This window comes from Pongo abelii, chromosome 11, assembly GCF_028885655.2.
Source record: "Pongo abelii isolate AG06213 chromosome 11, NHGRI_mPonAbe1-v2.0_pri, whole genome shotgun sequence".
NCBI classification, from domain to species: Eukaryota; Metazoa; Chordata; class Mammalia; order Primates; family Hominidae; genus Pongo; species Pongo abelii.
The window spans coordinates 145,660,843-145,680,833 of NC_071996.2; the positions used below are offsets into that span (position 1 = coordinate 145,660,843).

At 51.0% G+C, this 19,991-nt stretch overlaps 1 long non-coding RNA gene across 9 annotated transcripts; it reads left to right on the forward strand.

Moving 5' to 3' along the window:
* Positions 1–26: 26 nt before the first annotated feature.
* LOC129058201 (uncharacterized) lies at positions 27–13,053 on the forward strand. Of its 9 annotated transcripts, none has more exons than XR_008523175.2 (9): positions 27–775; positions 1,027–1,192; positions 1,379–1,474; positions 1,789–1,868; positions 2,316–2,948; positions 4,144–4,267; positions 4,373–4,511; positions 4,768–4,984; positions 12,516–13,053. It is a non-coding gene; the product is annotated as an uncharacterized LOC129058201 (long non-coding RNA). The 9 variants fall into 9 exon arrangements; XR_008523173.2 differs by having other exon boundaries at positions 2,316–2,537; XR_008523172.2 differs by lacking the exon at positions 12,516–13,053 and adding an exon at positions 8,233–8,678 and having other exon boundaries at positions 1,027–1,161; positions 2,316–2,537.
* The last annotated feature ends 6,938 nt before the right edge of the window (positions 13,054–19,991 follow it).

Genomic DNA, 19,991 nt, shown 5'->3' on the forward strand with positions numbered 1-19,991 from the left:
GACGGGGCGTGGGGTTGATGACGGGGCACGGGGCTGATGATGGGATTTGGGGTTGATGACAGGGCGTGGGGTCGATGACGGGGTGTGGGGTTGATGACGGGGCATGGGGTTTATGACAACTTGTTTCAGACGAAGCCACATCAACTCATCCTGAGCACCCCTTTCCTCAAAACATAAGGATGAGCATGACCAAAATCTCAAGACATTTTTCCTAAGACCTTCAGATGGATGAAGTACTACCGGTAAGTAGGTAGATTAATAAACAGAGGTAAGGAATGTTGGCATGAAGAAGCTCCCTAGGCCGCTGTGGGGCTGAAGCTCTGACTGGTCATGCTGGTTAAGGATGCGTCTGAGCAAGATCGGTCGCTGACAGGTAGGTGTGTAGAAAATAACCTATATGTGGTGGTCCATTTTCAATTCTAAGTGCCTTCTTATAGGTTTAAGCGGGCTATGTGGAAATAGAGAAATAAAGAAGCAGAAATATACTGAGTCACCACCCCGCCCTCCTTCCTGCTTTCCCTTTCGCCCAGCGGCCAGGTGCCTATCAGTCAGGGCCCCCTCAACTACCCTCTCCTCACCCCACCAAAGAATTTAATTTAGGCTAGCTTGCAACATAAATAATTGTACCCTTTCTTATCAGCTACGTGCAGCCACCAGGGCCATAGTCAAATGTTTGAAGAGTCCTGAGACAGTCGCAATGCATGGTGGACTGCAATAAAATGCAGCAGAAAGATCCTAAAGAACGTACTTGAAACCTTAATCCAACGACCAATAGGTGATGTCCAGAAGATTGTAACCCCATTTACTCAGCCAATGAGGAACTGGGGGAGGGACCTGCGCACTAGGGGATAAATTGCTTGTTGAAACTCTGCTGGGGGTGGCTGCATGCCAGCCAGACACCCAATCTTGCAAGACTGTCATTGAAAATCCCCATTTTGCTGCTCTCCGGGTCTCTGCGTCCAGTCTTTGGGTTTGGACGGGTGAGTTTGTTTCTCACAGGTGCGACTCTGTCTCTATTTGCATCAGGTTCATTTTCTTCCTGGTTGACCTTGTGGGTGTGAATGTTGTCACAGAACTGCTGAGCCATCTTTCTGCAAGAAGATAAAGGAAGACCAGGAATGCCTGCCGAACTCCTACGAAGGAAGTCTAGGAGAGGAAGGGGTAGGACCAAGGGCACTGCTGTGGGCTGAAGGTTAGCGTCTCCCCAAATCCTTACGTTGAAATTCTAAACCCCAGTGGGATGGTGTTTGGAGATGGGATCTTCGGGAGGTGATTAGGTCATGGGGTAGAGCCCCATGAGGGGATTAGTGCCCTTGTAAGAAGAAACACCAGAACCAGCCTCTTCTCGTTCTACTCACCACCCTTCCTCTCTGCTAAGGACAGGGAGGAAGATGGTGTCTGCAAACCAGGAAGCAGCCTTGCCAGACATGGGATTGGCCACAACCTTGACCCCAGACTTCCAGCCTCCAGAGCTGTGAGAAATAAATGTCCATTTTGACTACGGGCTCAGGGCATGGGGGAACTGGTTCCAGACCTGCCTCCTGGGAAGCTGGGAGGGGGCATTTCAACCTGTTAATTTCTCAAATTATATAGTCATTCAAAAAGAAATAGAAACGCTTCATTAACTTTGTGATTGCCAAATTATTGATCAATTCTCATAGAAAGTTATAACATTTCCCCTTCTGGTACATTTCTGTTAAAAAGAAGGTTGCCTTTCCAGCCTTATGTTTTGTAGTTTAATTTGTCCACATTCATTATAATCCATTATTTAATACATTTTTCTTCCAGTTGATCATGTTACTTGCTGATAGGAAGGACTGAGTTCATTTTCAGCATGTCTGGCTTTTCCATTTCTGTGGCCAGGGAAGGTGGGTGGCTACATCATCATCCATGGTCTCTGGAATATCCTGTGTTACCAAGGCCTGCTTGTTCCCCCAAACTGCTCCATAGGCAGTTGTGACACCCAGAAAGATGCTGATATGGTTTGGCTGTGTCCCCACCCATATCTCATCTTGAATTGTAGTTTCCATAATCCCCAGGTGTCTGGGAGGGACCCAGTGGGAGGTAATTGAGACATGGGGGCAGGTTTTCCCATGCTGTTCTTGTGATAGTGAATAAGTCTCAAGAGATTCTGATGGTTTTATAAACAGGAATTTCCCTGCACAGGCTCTCTTGCCTGCCACCATGTAAGACCTGCCTCTGCTCCTCCTTCACCTTCTGCCATGATTGTGAGGCCTCCCCAGCCATGTGGAACTGTGAGTCCATTAAACCTCTTTTTCTTTATAAATTACTCAGTCTCAGGTATTTCTTCACAGCATAATGAAGATGGACTAATACAGATGCAGCTGGCATGAGGGAACTGTCTTTGCCAACTTGGAGTTGTTCTCAGAAACTGCAGTAACTCAACATTGGGAACAGAAATGCACTACTACCCTGAGGTCAGGGATTTTAGGATACAGTCCCGAAGCTTCTGTTGCCCTCAATGCCTTCACTGACGTGGGATTTTAGGAGACAGTCCCGAAGCTTCTGTTGCCCGGGTAAGCCCTCCAGTGCCTTTGCTGACATGCACGGAGCTGCTCTTTCTGTGAATGGATGCTATCCCAACCAGGAGGCCTGGAAGCTGCGGCTTTGAGGTTTTGAATTTATGGAAGGAGTCCTTGGTGACCCTCACCATCTGGAGGCTGAGAGTCCAAGGTCAAGCAGCTGGTTCCTCTGGAGGCTCCATGGAAGAAGCCCTTCCATGCTGGTCTCCTTCCTCTGCTGTTCCTGGCAACCCTTGGTGTTGCCAGGTGAATGAACCACCCACCTTTGCCTCCGTCTGTCCATGGTGTTATCCCTGTATCTCTGCCCATATCTCTCTCTCCTTACGAGGATACCGAATGGATGACCTCATCTCAACTTGATCACAAGTGCAAAGACCCTATTTCCAAATGAGGTCACATTTTCAGGTGTGAGGGTTAGAACTTCAACTATCTTTTTGGGGGACACAGCACCATCCACAGCCGTGAGGACATGGGACAAAGCCAAACTTGGACCTGGCTCGGGTCGGTGGGGAGGGGCACAGGGAGATTTGCCTCTTTCCTGTTTTGTCATTTTCCACGTAACTCATATTTGCTACTTTAGAGGAACCATTTACGGAAAACTACAGGATAAAGGAAAACAAATGGTGGAGGAAAGGAAATCTGTCAGCAATCAGAGAGATTGTTAATTTCCTTCATGAGGAGCCACTTGGTTGAAGGGTGCCTGTAATTTACAACTTCAGCCTTGGGAAAAATGTGCACAGTTATTTTTTGGTCTCCATGAAGGAAACGTTTAGACGGGCACTCATGGGGCTGATTACCGATTCAGAGGAACGTGCAGGGGGCCCCCACCCTCCAGGCGTGGGAAGAGAGCAGCACATGCCTCTGGGAGGCCAAGGCTGAGCCGGGCTTAGGAGCGGCCTCTCCGGGCTCTAAGTTAATTTTATGGGAGCTGAAGCCTCACTGCTTCTCGGAGCCTGGGGAGTTGGGAGCGCCAGCCCCAGGCTCTGTGTGGCCCTGAACTGCGACTGCAGCTTGGAATTCTCGGGCTTGGCTGTGGTGGCCCATGTCCTTCTCCAGGCATGGTTTGGGCCGTGTCCCTGGAACAGCAGCTGAGGTCCTGGTGTCAGCCCCATCACAGACGGCAGGGGACCTGAGACAGACATGGCCCCCTCTGCCCAGGCCCCCTTGCTGGAAAGGCAGAGGCACATCTGACCTCCGGGGACCCCCACTCTCACCTCGGAGGATGTTTTGGGCGACGCTGTGTGTTGCCATCTTTGGGAAAAACTAGTTTAATGAAGGAGTCACGAATTTGGCAAGGGGCCGCCTCTGCTCACGGTGTTTCCTGAGTCCCTGCCCGTCACCAGGGCATGAGGGCACGTGTGCCTCCATTGCGCACCTGGGTGGGCGGGGCTGGCCGTGACCGGCTATTCCAGGTGACTGCTGCGGGAGAGCTCTGTGGCAGGGTCCTGGGTGAGCTGGGCAGGGACCCGGGAGGTCAGAGGCCCCTGGGTCTTGGCCAAGCAGCTGGAGAGCTGGTGCTGGGAGTGTGTGCTGAAGGGCAGCACGGGCCGAAGGGCTCCTTCCCACCCGCTCTGTTGGCTCAGCCTCGAATTGTCTACAGGGATACGTGCTGGCCACACATCACCATGAGGATGCACTTGACTGAATCTGGAAGGATCCCAGGGCTGTGGAAGATTTTGGAAGATAAAATGCCCCCAAGGAAGCATGAATTAATAAATGAATAAGTATGCCCAGGCTTAAACAAATTTCCTGCAACAACTGTTCACTGGGCAGGCCCTGGTAGGGTCCTCGCCTTCCCCACACCTGTTTGAAGTGTGGGTCCTTCTCAGAATAGGCAGAAGGAGCAGGTGGCACTGATGAGATGGAGCAGTCGTCACCCACATTCCTGCACCTTACCAGGATGAGGATCTCCAAAGCGAGGCAGAGCTGGGCTCCATGAGTGAGCGTTGCATTGAGAAACCACCCTGTGTAAGTACAAAGAGGCTTGTCCCACAGCTCCTGGTCACCAAAAGCTGTCAGCGACTCTCATCGGACCTTGGGTCTTGGGCACGTCCCTCCAGCCTCAGTGCCCCGGGAAGGAATTCACAGAGAGCGGCTTCAACCTCCCAGTGCCATGTAGAGGCCAAACCAGAGCGACTGTGGGTGGAATGCCTTGCCCTACCTGGGCCCGGCTACAAGGGCATCGCAGGTCAGACCCTTCACTCTGCTCTCCCCATGTGCCCAGGTCCTCCGGGAGCTCCGGCTGTCACAGCTGAAGGTAGAAATCTTACTGTCCCCCACACTGTGTCTGCACAAAGTGAGACGCTGACTTCCCAACTCACCCACCCGCTGCGCTGGGTCAAGCTGATAAGAGCAGCCCCTGAAGCCACAGAAAAATCCTCGGCATGCCAGGAAAATTCGAAGCCCCTGGGGGCCCTGGGATGTGAGCTCTGCGCGTGGAGGTGTGTTGGCTTGGGGTGATCTTTCTAATGCACTTCAGAGCCTCCAGGAGACCAGAGAACAGAGCTCTGGGACAGGGGGGCACAGGCGCAGTGTGGGGTCAGCTTGTCTCTCCGAGGAGACTCCACAGTCCAGGGCTCTGGACAGGTGGGCACAGGCACAGTGTGGGGTCACTTGCCCCCCTCACCCCAGGAGACTTCACAGTCCAGGCAGAACTCACCGGAAGGAAACAAACTAAGGTCTGCCAGGGCACATTTTGCACTTGCCATGAGTGTGGTGGTTCTGTTAACATTCCCAGTAAATATGCTGTCCCATCAGGACACAGGAAGGGAGGTTCCTGGGGCAGGGGCCTTGCCAGGGGCATGTGACTTTTGGTGGAGCTCTGGGCCCCACAGGTCCGGACATGGCTGTATTCTTCATTGGTGCCATCTCTGGGCCATGTTTCTTTAAAGACATGACGAAGAGTCTCTTTATTTTTATTAATTGAATCATTAATTAATTTTTGCATAGGGAAGTTGCCACGTTTTAGTTCTTTTAGAGAATTCTCAGTTTCCCAAGTAGGTATTAATGATCAAAGCTCATTTTCAGTCATTGGAGGGGGTGCAAAAGGAGACGTAATTGCTAATTATTTGGAATCGTCTGAATTGCAGTCACTCGAATGGCAGTTGATTTATGCAACAGCCTGGAACCTTGAAGCTTGTTTGGAATTCTTCCAGGTCAAGAGGCTGGGAGGTGCCCTCTGCCTTTCAGGATCAGAGAGCAGCTGATCCCCCTCCTGCCGTCATTTATGGACTGAATAACCAAAGAGAGTGTGAGGCCGGCGGAAACTTGGCAGTGCCTGTTTGTCATTGTCAGTTTCAAATACTTTTTAATTTTGAATAATTTTAGATTTTCAGAAGGGTTATGAAGATCACGCAGGCAGTTTCTGCAAGCTGCTCCTAATTTCCCTCAGCGTCCACGTCTTCATTGCCATGGTGCACCTGCAGCCACCAAGAAAGCCGCGTTGCATCGCCATGAACTAAACTCCAGGCTTCGGATTTCAGAGCTTCCATCCGTGTCCTCTCTCTGCTGTGACCCCACCTGGGGTGCCACATTGTGTCTGTCTGATCCTCCTGTGTCCTCTGCTTCTCTGGTCTGTGACATTTCTGTCTCTCCTCCTTTGCCACGACCCTGGCAGTGTGGAGGAGCCTGCTGGGCACCCTGTGGATGCCTCTCAGTCTGGGTTCATCTGTCCTTTTCCTCATGGTTAGCCTGAGATGGTGGGCTTTTGCAAATAATACCAAGGAGGTGAAATGTCCTTCCCCTCACAGCCTCTCAGGGACATAGAACATCCTCTTGACTTCACAGGTGGCGTTAACCCGATCACTTGTGTGAAAATAACGAATTGGGAGGCACTAGGCTGAGGGCTTCGGTACCTCAGAAGCAAACCCAGTTCCTGCACACAGAAACCCCATTCAGGGTAAGGGGTCCTGTCCTAGGAAAGCAAATTCAAGTTTAATCAGAAACTGCCAGCTAACCTCAAAACAGAGCTTTTGACTGCTCTCAAAACCTCAAAACAGCTTTACAACTGCTGTTTCTCTTAATCAATCCTTTTTTTGTTCTTCCTTCCAAGAACACTTGATAAAGGTTTTTTCCCTCGTGCTCCTTGGCAGAGCCCAAACTGCTGTAGTTCAGTGCTGCCCAGCTCATGGATTCCTGTCTCAAATAACTCTTTACACTTTCATGTGCCTACGTTTATCTTTCAACACTTGGATCAGGTGGCGTCCGCCAGGTGTCTTCGCTGTAAAGTCACTGTCTTCCCTTCCACCGTTCCACTCTTTGGGATGAGTCACGAAGCCTGTGCTACCTTCGGGGGAGGGCTGGGGAAGAGTTAAGCTCCATCTCCTGGAGGGGCTGCTACATATGACGTTATTTGGAGTAAGAAAGATTTAACTCTTCTCCACATTTACTTGTTTATTCAATTATTTATACCAGTATGGGCTCATGCATATTTACTTTATATTTTTTATTATAATTCAATCATCCAATATATTATTTCTCTTATTGTTCAAAATTTTCCATCTTTGGCCATTGGCAGCCCTTTCACGTTGGCATCTGTGTCTGTTGGACAATCCCCCATCCTTTTGTTTTTTTGAAAATTTCCTTACTTTTTGATATCATGAGATACTCCAGGCTCATCTTGTCTTTTCTCTGATCCACCCTAGAATCAGCCGTGGTTCCCCTCATTGGAGAATGATATTTAGAAACAAAAACCTGGGTGCTGGGTGTGCTCAGTGGGACGAAGGTGTCATTACCTCCAGCCCTGTTAGTGAAGAGAACTGTGTAATGTGCGTGCAGATAATACCCTATGTGTGAACACATACTTCAGATTATTTCTGGATCTGTCCATCCTTATATCGATGCTAAGCTAAACATGAGTTCACACTGATGTCTCTGATTCTGATCTAGTACCACAGGGTTCAGTCTAAACTTCCTTTCTTATTTATAAATAACCTTCCCCTCCAACACAAGAAGCCTGCCTCCCATGGTTTGCCATCCGTTGACTTATCTGTTCAATCCCAGTGTATGTGAATTGTTAACTTGTATCCCTGTGGGAAATTTACCAACAAAGGAATGATATTAATGTCCTTTTGTCTTTAGCTTTACAATTTCCACTCAAAACATCATATTCTGAAGTTACTCAGGTCAGCCTCCTTTTTCTTTAAGTTTGCCCTCATTACTGTTCATGCTTTGTGATGTGCAGTTCTGGGTTTTGATAAGTGCACAGAGTCATGTGTTACCACCCCAGTGCCAGAAAGAAGAGCTCCTCGTGTGTCCCCCGATGGCCAAGCACTCCTCTCCCCAGCCCCTGGCAACTGCTAGTCCAAGCTTGTCCAACCCACAGCCTGTGGGCTGCATGCGGCCCAGGATGGCTTTGAATGTGGCCCAACACAAATTCGTAAACTTTCTTAAAACCTTATGAGATTTATGCATGGACTTTTTTTTTGCTCAAGAGCTATTGTTAGTGTTAGTATATTTTATGTGTAGCCCAAGGCACAATTCTTCTTCCAGTGTGGCCTAGGGAAGCCAAAAGATTGGACACCCTGGCACTAGTCTGTTCATTCCTACAGTTTTAATTTTTCCAAAGTATATGAATGGAATCATGTGATATGTAGCCTTTGGGCCTGGGTTTTTCACTTAGTAGAGCGCATTTAAGATTCATCATTGTTGCTGTGTGAATCAATAGCTGGTTTCTTTTATCTCTCCGCAGCTCCCACTGCACTGAGAAGCACGTGTTTTCCATTTCTCAGGGGAAGACCATTGTATTGGGCAGTTTGGAACAAAACACCATGGACTGGGAGGCTTACACAACAGAAATTTATTTCTTGTTGTTCTAGAGGCTGGGAAGTTCAAGGTGTTGGCTGCATATTCATTCTGAGGCCTCTTCTGATGTGAGGCCTTCTGACTTGTGCTCACATTGGAGAGAGAGAGTCAGCTTTGGTGTCTCTTCTTGTAAGGGCACTAACCCCATTCACAAGGGCCCCACCCTCATGACCTAATCAGCCCCAAAGGTCCCATCTCCAGACACATCACATGGGGCAGAACTTCAACGTACAAATTCTGGGGAGTCACAAACCCTCTGTCCATAGCAGACATCTTGGTTGCTCCTAGTTTTTAGAGATTAAGAATAAAACAACTGTAAATATTTACACGCAGGTTTTTGTGTGAACAAGTTTTCATGTCAGCTGGGTGAATAGCTAGGGCTGTGATGGCCAGATCCTGTGGTAAGATTCTGTTCCACATTCTAAGAAACTGCCCAACTGTCTTCCACAGTGGCTGTGCCATTTTGCAGTTCTGACAGCAATTCTGCAGCTCCACAACCTCATCAGCACTGGCTGATGTTGCTTGAATTTTGCATTTTAGCCATTCTAATTGGGGTGGGTAGTAGTTCTCATTTGGGGTTCAATTTGCTTTTTCCTATTTTTATTTATTTATTTATTTTATTTTTTTTTTTACAGGCTGGACATCTCCTAGAGGGCAATAGATTCTGGTTTTGTTTTTTTTTTTTTAGACAGAGTCTCATGCTGTCACCCAGGCTGGAGTACAATGGCACGACCTCTGCTCACTGCAACTTCTGCATCCCAGGCTCAAGCAATTCTCCTGCCTCAGCCTCCCAAATAGCTGGGATTACAGATGCTCACCACCATGCCTGGCTCATTTTTGTATTTTTAGTAGGGATGGAGTTTCACCATGCCGGCCAGGCTGGTTTTGAGCTCCTGAACTCAAATGATCCACCCGCCTTAGCCTCCCAAAGTGTTGGGATTACGGGCGTGAGCCACCGCACCTGGCTGAGGGCAATTGATTCTGAATAAATAGGTTTTGAATTGGAGATTTGCATTAACCCTGCCCAGGGCCAGGCTGTGTTTGCTGTAGCTGTGTGCGTAGGGGACTCCCTTTGTGGTTTTGGGCTTTCCTTTGCTGTTCCTCGGACAGCCTGTGTCTCTCAGGTCTCTTAGCTATAACCCAGTTATCCCAGAGCTTGTCAGTTAGAGGAGAGGGAAGGGTTGGGGAGGGGCAGTTCCCTGGTCTTTGTCTTTGGACTAAATGGGGCCTATGCCCCCACCCTGCTGTGGCCTTCACAAGTGTTTCTGTCCTCTCTCCAGAGTGAGGTGCCACCCATCCTCCATCCCCCACCCATGCCCTCCCCCATCCCCCCCATCCCCTCCCCATCCCCTCATCCCCTCCCCATCCCCTCCCCATCCCCCATCCCCTCCCCATCCCCCACCCATCCCCTCCCCATCCCCATCCCCTCCCCATCCCCATCCCCTCCCCATCCCCCACCCATCCCCTCCCCATCCCCCACCCATCCCCTCCCCATCCCCCACCCATCCCCTCCCCATCCCCCATCCCCCACCCATCGCCTCCCCATCCCCCCATCCTCTCCCCATCCCCTCATCCCCCACCCCCATCTCCCATCCCCCACCCGTCCCCTCCCCATCCCCCATCCCCCACCTATCCCCTCCCCATCCCCACCCCATCCCCCCACCCCCATCCCCCAGCCCGTCCCCATCCCCTCCCCATCCCCCAGCCCGTCCCCATCCCCTCCCCATCCCCCATCCCCCACCTATCCCCTCCCCATCTCCCCATCCCCCACCCATCCCCCCATCCCCCCATCCCCCCCACCTCGGCAGGGGCCCCTGTTCCTCGTCTGTGTCCTGGAGTCCAGCATGAAGACCTTTGATTGTGAATACCCTTCCCTGGGACCAGGACCCTTGGGGAAATGCCTGATCCCACATCTGGGGTAGGAGAAGCACGGGTTGACCTTGGGAGCTGTTGCTCTGTATTGCAGCTGCTGTGTGTGCAGGGAGCCTCTGTATTGCAGCTGCTGTGTGTGCAGGGGGCCTCTGTATTGCAGCTGCTGTGTGCAGGGGGCCTCTGTATTGCAGCTGCTGTGTGCAGGGGGCCTCTGTATTGCAGCTGCTGTGTGTGCAGGGGGCCTCTGTATTGCAGCTGCTGTGTGTGCAGGGGGCCTCTGTATTGCAGCTGCTGTGTGTGCAGGGTGCCTCTGTATTGCAGCTGCTGTGTGTGCAGGGGGCATGCAGGCCATGCAGGGGTGCGGCGCTTCCATCCAGCTCAAAGTGCGTTGTCTTAACACGTACTTTAAGAGCGTTCCATCCAGCTCTTAAGCGTTCTTGGCAACACGTGATCCCCAGTTCAAGGCTGGTGTGTATTAAGTTCTCATTTCTTTGGAGAGACAAAAAAGATGGAAAGCGGCATTGCTTGCTGAGCCCAGGGAATGCAAAGGAAAGGCAGGCCGAGGGGAAACCAGTGTTAACAGCGGAGGTGGCTCTCTGATAACCTTGTGGAGCCAGAGTTTGGAGTGCAAGTACTCAGACATCCAGAAACCTTCTTTCTCTGTAACTCAGCTATCCATGGATGAAACCAAAGGAATGGCCTACATTTGCAACCCACTCTTGATTTCTCCCTTTTGCAATGCCAGGGAGCTGTGTTGGTCTGCTCAGCGAAATACCGCAGTCTGGGTGGCTTAAACAACAGAAGTGTATTTTCTCAGCACTCTGAAGGGAAGAAGACTGAGATCCGGGTGTCGGCAGGGCTGGGCTCTGTGGAGGCCTCTCTCTGTGGCTTGCACATGGAGCTTCTTTGCTGCTTCCTCACAGCATCATCCCTCTGTGGGTGTCTGTGTCCTCATCTCCTCTTATAAGGACACCAGGCAGGTTGGATTAGAGCCCACACTGGTCACCTCATTTTAACTTTATCACCCTTTTTAAAAGGTCCTGTGTCCCAAAACAGTCACATTCTTTGGGGCTTGGGGTTAGAGCTTCAACACATGAATTCGGGAGGAGCACGACTCTGCCTGTAACACCAACCATGGATTCGGGCCTGGAGTTGAGCAGTGCTGCCCTCTGTGTGGAAGTGACGGAGTCAGCCTGCCGCATAGGTTCCTGGGTGTGAGCTTCGGCGGCAGGCGAATGGTCTGTTTGGTGACTCTGGCCACACTCTTAGGACAAAGGATGTGGACTGACAAGTGGCAGGCACGGACTGAGGTGCAGATGATGTCCACGGACACGACAAGTCCGTGAGGCCCACAAGGGCCCCAGCCACCCTGGCCTCACGTTCCCTGAGTCTCTCCTGTAAGCCCAGCTTCCCACCCTTCAGGGTGTAGATGCCCATGTTAAAATCCAGATTCCAGCCTGGGAGGCCTGAGGTGGGCCTGAGACTCTGCATTTCCAGCAAACGCCCAAGTGACGTGCCAGCTTCTGGTTCTCACGCCATCTCTGTTCTCACACCATCTCTGTGTGCGAAACTCTAACTCACTGCTGGCCGGTGCTCCTACCTCCTTGTCACTCTTTAGAGAATGCAGTGGCATCGAGTTCAGTTGAAGGCTGGTGGCCAGTGTGCTCACGTGGACACCCGCAAAGGGACCACCCAGACTGTGGCATTTTATTGAGTGACTAACACAGCTCCCTGGCATTGCAAATGGGAGAAATCAAGAGTGAGTTGCAAGTACAGGCCATTCCTTTGGTTTCGTCCACAGATAGCTGAGTTACAGGGTAACTGTGTCGTCTGTGTGGTGCAGGGGGTGGCAGAGGGGAAGGGGCAGGAGAGGCATGGCATGAGGGGCTTCTCATTGCAGGCGTCGGTGGGGGTTCAGTGGAGGAGTAAGACCCAGGGACAGCCCAGCTGGGCCGAGGCTTGTTTTCTGCACGTGGGTCGCTTCCATGGTGAATAGTTAATAAACTAAGTGTCATTTTCACTAAATCTTTCCTTTGCACCAAACTCGCTACCATTCTTCATGGAGTCTTTCTGGGGCTTCTGTTTGCAGTGACTCATCTGGGGAGAGGAGGGAAGGACAGTCAATGTCCAGCTTGGTTGGTAGATGAGTGGGTCAGATGGAGAAGAGAAAGGCCTTTTCCCCTCATCACTCTCACGCAGTTAATCCAGAGCCCCTTAGAAAGGTTTACAACTGGAGCTCCTATTTAAAGGCCTAAATGATAATGTAATAGTAATAATGATCCTCATTTTTATTCTCAGCTGACAGAGCAAGGGAATGTGTGTGAATGCTAATTCAGGCACATACATGTCTATAAATATTCTGCATGGAACCATCTGTGTCTACATCAAGCTAAATTGGGGTTCATACCAGGGTCTCCAACCATAGCCCATCCCCACTGGGGTCCTTCCAGCTCACTCGGCTTCTGGATGTACGACTCCACAGGTGGAGGAAGTCCCCCAGAGAAGTCTGCTGAAAACTGCTATTCATGAATGGAGGTTGGACTTCTTCAGATACCCTTCCTGCGTGTGTTAACACAGCGATGTGACGTTTGCCCTTCATGTTACTCATAGGGACTATTCTGTTAGGTACCAATTCTGCTGCTTTAAATAAAAACACCATTAAAAAACAAAAAAGAAACAAATTGTAATACAATATTTGCATACATATAAAATCTGAAAGACGTATCAAAATATAAAGGTCCTTCCTTTACAAATCAATAAATATACCTTTTTAAAAAAACAGACAAGACAGACATTAGACAAAAGGTGATACAGGAATGACCAATAAGCAAATTGAAAGCGCTCAGTATTCTCGGCCATCAGGAAATGCAGATTCACATTGTAACGGGATGCTGCGTGACGCACGTTGAAATAACTGGATGTGAAGATGCTGGCCCCGCCCTGTGCCGGGAGGGTCTAGAACATCTGGAATATTCACGTCGCCGGCGGGGAGGAGGTGCACAGGCACTTTGACCATAGTGTGGCAGGTCCCCCACAACTGTATGTACACCTGCGCCGTGCCCAGCAAAATGTAAATGTCTTCCACAAATAGTCCTGGGCGGGGTCTCTCACAGTAACAGCCCACACCTGGAATTGTCCATCGTCCTGGGCGGGGTCTCTCACAGTAACAGCCCACACCTGGAATTGTCCATCGTCCTGGGCGGGGTCTCTCACAGTAACAGCCCACACCTGGAATTGTCCATCGTCCGGGGAAGGGTCTCTCACAGTAACAGCCCACACCCGGAACTGTCCACAGTCCTGGGCGGGGTCTCTCACAGTAACAGCCCACACCTGGAATTGTCCATCGTCTTGGGCGGGGTCTCTCACAGTAACAGCCCACACCTGGAATTGTCCATGATCCCGGGCAGGGTCTGTCACAGTAACAGCCCACACCTGGAATTGTCCATCGTCCGGGGAAGGGTCTCTCACAGTAACAGCCCACACCCGGAACTGTCCACAGTCCTGGGCGGGGTCTCTCACAGTAACAGCCCACACCTGGAATTGTCCACAGTCCTGGGCAGGGTCGCTCACAGTAACAGCCCACACCTGGAATTGTCCATGGTCCTGGGCGGGGTCTCTCACAGTAACAGCCCACACCTGGAATTGTCCACGGTCCTGGGCGGGGTTGCTCACAGTAACAGCCCACACCTGGAATTGTCCACGGTCCTGGGCAGGGTCGCTCACAGTAACAGCCCACACCTGGAATTGTCCATGGTCCTGGGCGGGGTCTCTCACAGTAACAGCCCACACCTGCAATTGTCCATCGTCCTGGGCGGAGTCTCTCACAGTAACAGCCCACACCTGGAATTGTCCAGTGTTCCTCAACAGGAAACAGTTAAAGAAATTGTGTCTAACCACACAGCGGAAGGCCACTGGGCAATGAAAATGCATGAACTTCTGGTGTCCACAGTCTCGTGGATGAATCTCAAAAGATACTTCGAGCAAAAACACCGGACACAAGCGTCCGTGCCGGCCCCGCAGGCTGCCTGTGTGCCAGGCTATCCCATGCCATCTGATCTGGGAGAAGCAGGACTTTCTTGCACAGGTACTCAGCGCTGTGGCTGTGGGAGGAGCCGGGAGGGCCCTGGCGTGGGTGGGCATGGGGAAATTGTAGGTGCTGGAAATATTTCATATCTTATTTATTTGGGGTGCTGTTTACAGGGGAACTTGACAAACTCATCTAATGGTATAATCGAGACATCTGTGTAAATAAAGTGTCAAAAATCATCCTGCTGACATCCACACTCCCCACCCCACGGCGCTTCCTGGCCCTCAGCCCTCTCGTGCGGCTCCTGCCCCCTGGCCAGGGCATCTCCCAGACCAGCACTAGGCAGCAGGCACTGTCCTAACCCCCAGAGCCTGTGGGGCCGGGGCACCAGTGAGGAGGAGGCTGAGGACCGATGGTTTGCAGGTTGCTCCGGGAGACCAGAAACCCGGTGAGGAGAGGCGTTAGGAGGTGAGGTAGGAGGCGTTACGAAGGCTCCCAAAAGCTGCCTGTCTGGTTTTAGTGGGGAGATAGTTTTCCAGTACAGAATTTCTACCAGAATGCCCCATACATAAAACATAACAATGGCATGAGATGCTTTGGGGCAGCCTTGGGGTGGTTGGGACCTGTGTCCACCTCTGCAGTCCTCGCAGGCACCCCCAGTGTGGGTCTCACGCTGAGATGCATGGAGCCAGCTGGAAAATGCCGGGTCAGGGGGCTGCTCAGGAGCGGCTTCTCTTTAGGTAAGTCAGTGAACCCCGATGGCCAAGTGCGAGGCATCAGGGATATCGCAGAGAGGGTCGAGGGACTCAGGCCCAAGCCTGGGGTGATAAAATCTTATAAGTGGAATCATAGAGTATGTAAGATGGCGTATGTGTGTGTGTGTGTGTGTGTGTGTGTATGAGAGAGAGACAGAGAGAGGAGAGTGGGGGTCTTGGTAACCTTTAGGTCACATTTGGCGGTTTACTTTAAAAATAAACCTGCTTCCAAATTAACTGGCTTTGGAGACGTCTGTGACTCATGGTCACACCCTGCCCCTGAGTGGAGAATCTCACCATCAGCTTCTCCAGCTGTTGACGCACTGATCAGTACGGCACCCGCTGACACTGAAAGGATGCTGATTTGTTTCTGAATCATGAAATCTTGCTGATTCGTTTCTGAACCATGAAATCTTGCTGATTTGTTTCCGAATCATGAAATGTTGATTTGATTCTGTGTCATGACATTTTGCTGACTTGCTTCTGAATCACGAAGCTTTGCTGGTTTGTTTCGGAATCATGAAGCTTTCTGATTGCCTTGCATGGAGACATTTTAGCCCTCACAGTATGATCTGTGTGCACTGGCTGTGCCCTCCGCCGTGTCCCCCCATGAGAAGGACGCCTCTGTTGTGAGGAGTCCCCTCCCTTCTCCTAAACTTTTCCATAAAGTCTTCCATCTTATAGCCGACCCCAGAACATGCTCAGTTCTGTGGGCGTCTTCCCAAGTGGATCCCCATGTTCAGCTTCCAATAAAACTTTATCCAGTTCTGCCTGCACAGCCTTAATTTCCATCAAAGTCTACACATGTGTATGTGTATAGACACACACACACCCACACACACGCACGCACGTGCACACACACACGCACGTTTTGTGTCTGGCTATTTTCACTTACAATTTTTTTTTGTCAGCCTAACAGGTGAATCTGATTTTGATTCTTTAGATGCTACCTAAGGAAGTTGAAGAAAAAAATTCCTTTTTTTGTAGTAGTTGGATCTGTATCCAAAATTTAACGTATTGTAGCTCTCCTCCTGTGCCAGGCTCAGTTTGTTTTAAAGATTTCCCGGATGGGACAACTCAGAAAGACGCTCTGAGGGTGTGGCATCCTCTGCACACTTTGGGTGCCACCAGCTGACATGTGACTGTGACTTCACCAGCGGTGCCCCGGCCCAACGTGCCTCGTGGTTCTGTCTCCCTCCTGCTCACGGGCGGTGCCCCGGCCTCACGTGCCCCATGGTTCTCTGTCTCCCTCCTGCTCACGGGCGGTGCCCCGGCCCAACGTGCCTCATGGTTCTGTCTCCCTCCTGCTCACGGGCGGTGCCCCGGCCTCACGTGCCCCATGGTTCTCTGTCTCCCTCCTGCTCACGGGCGGTGCCCCGGCCTCACGTGCCCCGTGGTCCTCTGTCTCCCTCCTGCTCACGGGCGGTGCCCCAGCCCGACGTGCCTCGTGGTTCTCTGTCTCGCTCCTGCTCACCTGCGGGGCTTTCATCTCTGCCCAGGGATGAAACCATCATGTGGCTTAATTGATGTTTTGTGAAAGCTGCAAATTATCTGTGCAGTCCTGTCAATAATTCCTATTGGCCGACTTTCTCTTTTCTCCAATATTCTACAACCATATGTACAGTGAAAGCTGTCCACCTTTTACATTCATGATTGATGCTCCATAAATATGCTGGCTAGATAAAGCCACGGCTGTTAGGCAAAGGAAAGAAAGACACATTTATCCGAGACCCGAGGCAGCTGTCAAGCAGTGGGAATGGCCCTGAATGCCATAAAGAACCCAGAATGACTGACCGGGATCCGGGTGGACAGGAGCCTGGGAGTGGGGGTGGACTCTGACCCCACCCACACCCACACCTCCTATCCTTGCACTGTTCCGGGGATGAAGTGGATTTTGGGAGCTGGGCATGGGGCACAAACTCTCTCTAACAGCTGTGGTGGAACCAGGGCTCACTGCAAACCCCCTTTCCTGCTGGGACGCTTCATGGGCTGGAGACCCGGTGAGGGCTCTTCAGAAAGTGAGAACATGCAGTAAGACCTTTCAGAAAGTAAGACTTCCTGTAAGAAAGTTACAGAAGATGACAGCAACCCACGGTTAGCACAATTTTATAAGGACTGAAAACTTGCTGAGCATGTGCAGTTAATAAGTGGAGCAGGGAAACACAAGGCAAAATCCAATGATAAGCAAGTAAAGATCCATCGTTATTCGATTAACAGGATTTCCATGAAGTTCTGCTTAGTAAGAATAGAGATCACATGCTCCCTTCCATTTTTCAAACATTATTTCTTGTTCTTGCAGTCTGGAAGAAAATGACTGAAAGATTACTTTGTTTCTCTTTGATTCACTTTAAAAGATGTGGGAAAGGGAACACGAGCTGCCCAGCTGCCCGGGAGACCAGGTTACCTTCCTTTACCCCTGGAAGGCAGCCTGTCCTCCTACAGCGTTGCCTCACACTCCGATCACCACACACATCAATGGCAGGAGGAGAGGGTCAGGATAACTCGGGGTGGACTTCTCCAGGAGCTCCCTGGGCAAAGGCAGGCCCATCGGGGAAGCGGGATTCCCTCCTCCAGTAGGGAAGAAGCGCCCTCAGCAAGGAGACCGCCGAGGCGTGGGGACGCTCTGCTCTGCGTTTGTGGAAACCAGGCACTCGCTTGGCACAGGGTCTCGCACCCCGGTCTCGGTCCAGCCTTGTGTGGGTCCGGTGCTTGGGAGGGTGCGTTCCCCACGTGCCTACTGAGGAGCCGCTCCCTGGCTCAGGGCTCCTCCTCCACCCAACACCAGCATCTCCACACGGTCGGGTGTGGTTTTAAAAGCCGCTTTCTCAAGATATTCTTCACATATCATGACGTGCACAGGCAGAGTGCCAATCAAGTCCTTTCAGAGTACTCGGACATCCAGTCGCTGCATTGGGTGTACTTGGAGATCCAGTTGATGGCATTCAGCGTACTCGGAGATCCAGTCGGTGGCGTTGGGTGTACTCGGAGATCCGGTTGGTGACATTGGGTGTACTCGGAGATCCGGATTGATGCTGAATATAGGGGGTCAGGAAGATGCAGTTCCTGACCGCTGGGTGTGGCCCCCAGAACAGCCAGGCTGCGCTGGGTGCTGAGGCCACTGCTGTCAATGAGGAGACACCTGCTTTTGCAGGTGGATCAGAGAGTTCTGAACTCCTCTGTCATTTCATTAGGAAACAGGTTTTCAGGCCCTGGGCTGCAGCTCCTGGTGCTGAGAACTTTCCAGAAGGTTGGTGGCTCCTGTTCTACGCCTTGTCCAGGAAGATGTGGGTTCACCCCAGGTGCTCCAGAAAGGTCGTGTTCTCTAGGGAGTGAAGACAGGTGGGCATAAGCGTGGGTCCGGGGCCACCCTCTGTCGTCTGCCGGCGTGTTTCTCATCCAGCCGCGTCTCGGAAGGTCTGTGCCTGCTGAAAACATTCTGTGCATGAACGTTGGGGAAGGAAACCCACCCAGAGGAGGGGCAGGCGCCACCCCAGGTGTCAGAGCACCAAGCCGCAGAGAACGGAGGCAGCAGGTGCCCGGGACACACCTGGGAGACCGCAGGAGCAGCCCGTGTCCTCTGTGGCCCAGTCCCGCGAGAAACTGGAGGCCAGCACTTCACAGCTCCCATTTGCAGAGACCAGCTCCCGTGAATGAAGCAAACAACCTGATGTTTGCATTTGCAAGAGGAACTATGATTGTGCCAGGGACGGGGTCTTCAGGTTGTGCATGAGAGTCTGGGGTCCATGTGTGGAGAGGGAGTGGTGCCAGAGGGTCAGAGCCCATGGGCGGTTCTGGGGCACGGAAGCTGGTGTTGAGTCAGTCGGGGACGTGGCCTCCCCGGCACAGCTAGGGTGAGTGTCCTGTCTCTCTAAGGCGAGGCAGGAGGGGCCTCTTATTTCTCAGCCTCCGCAGCTCTGGCCACCCCAGGCTTACGGCACACGGTAATGGATATTTCCGAATGCTTCTGTGGCCAAGTGAGTCTGGAAAATGCTGTGCTAAGGTGCTCTTGGGATTTTTTTTATGGATTGCAGGTTCGCCGTGTGTGTAACGTGGCAATCTGCACTGTAAACCCCGAGCTGCGCAGCCTGGCATGGCGTGCGTCCGTAACGTATTTAACCACCGATTTATTGTTATTATTATCATATTTGGGTAATAGTAAAGAAGTGTGCTTTATGTGGCTTTTTGTCATTTTTTAAGCCAAGTTGGCAATTTTTTGTTTTATGCATGTTTCTCTTATTTTTAATTTATTGAAATGTTCCTCCCTGGGTCCTCAAGGCAGATGATGAAATAAATGTTATTCGTTTTTCACATTTCCAAAGAAAGAGTAGGGAAGTCCTGGAAAGATTTGCTAAATGTAGGAGCCAAGGATTTCAGAAAAAGCAATTTCTGTTTTTGCAGAAAGAAATCAGGCATTTCAAGTGAGTTACTATTTATTTAAGTTAATCATTTATTAAGCTAGTTTCATATGGTGCCAATATAATCACTGGACATACATGTTAAGTCTAGGAAAAAACTATCATTTTAATTAATTTATCTAATTAATTATCAGAAATGCTGAATTGTGGCCAAGGTATGTGGTGTTAACTCATCAGAATCCCTAAATCTAGGACCAGATGGGGCTGGCAGCAGGACACTGACACTCCTGGGACCTGGGACCAAGGGCCACAAAAGAGCAGGTCCCCTGAAACCCTGACAGCTTAGCAGAGGCCCAGCCTTTGTTGAGAAACTGGTTCCCTTCACAGAAGAGCAGCCCTGGACACACGCTTTCCCCTCCACAGGCTCCGCTGCACCCACCTGGTGAACCTGACACCAGCTGGCGCCGAGGGAGGTGAGACCTATGTCCGACTCAGCTCTGCTGCAGTGGAGAAAGTTCCATACCTTGTGACCTAGTTCACCATTTCTCACCTCTGAATTTGTCTAAACTTCCTTCTCCATCTATTCATCTGTCCTTCTCTCCACTCACCTCACTCTATATTAAACTACCCATCCATC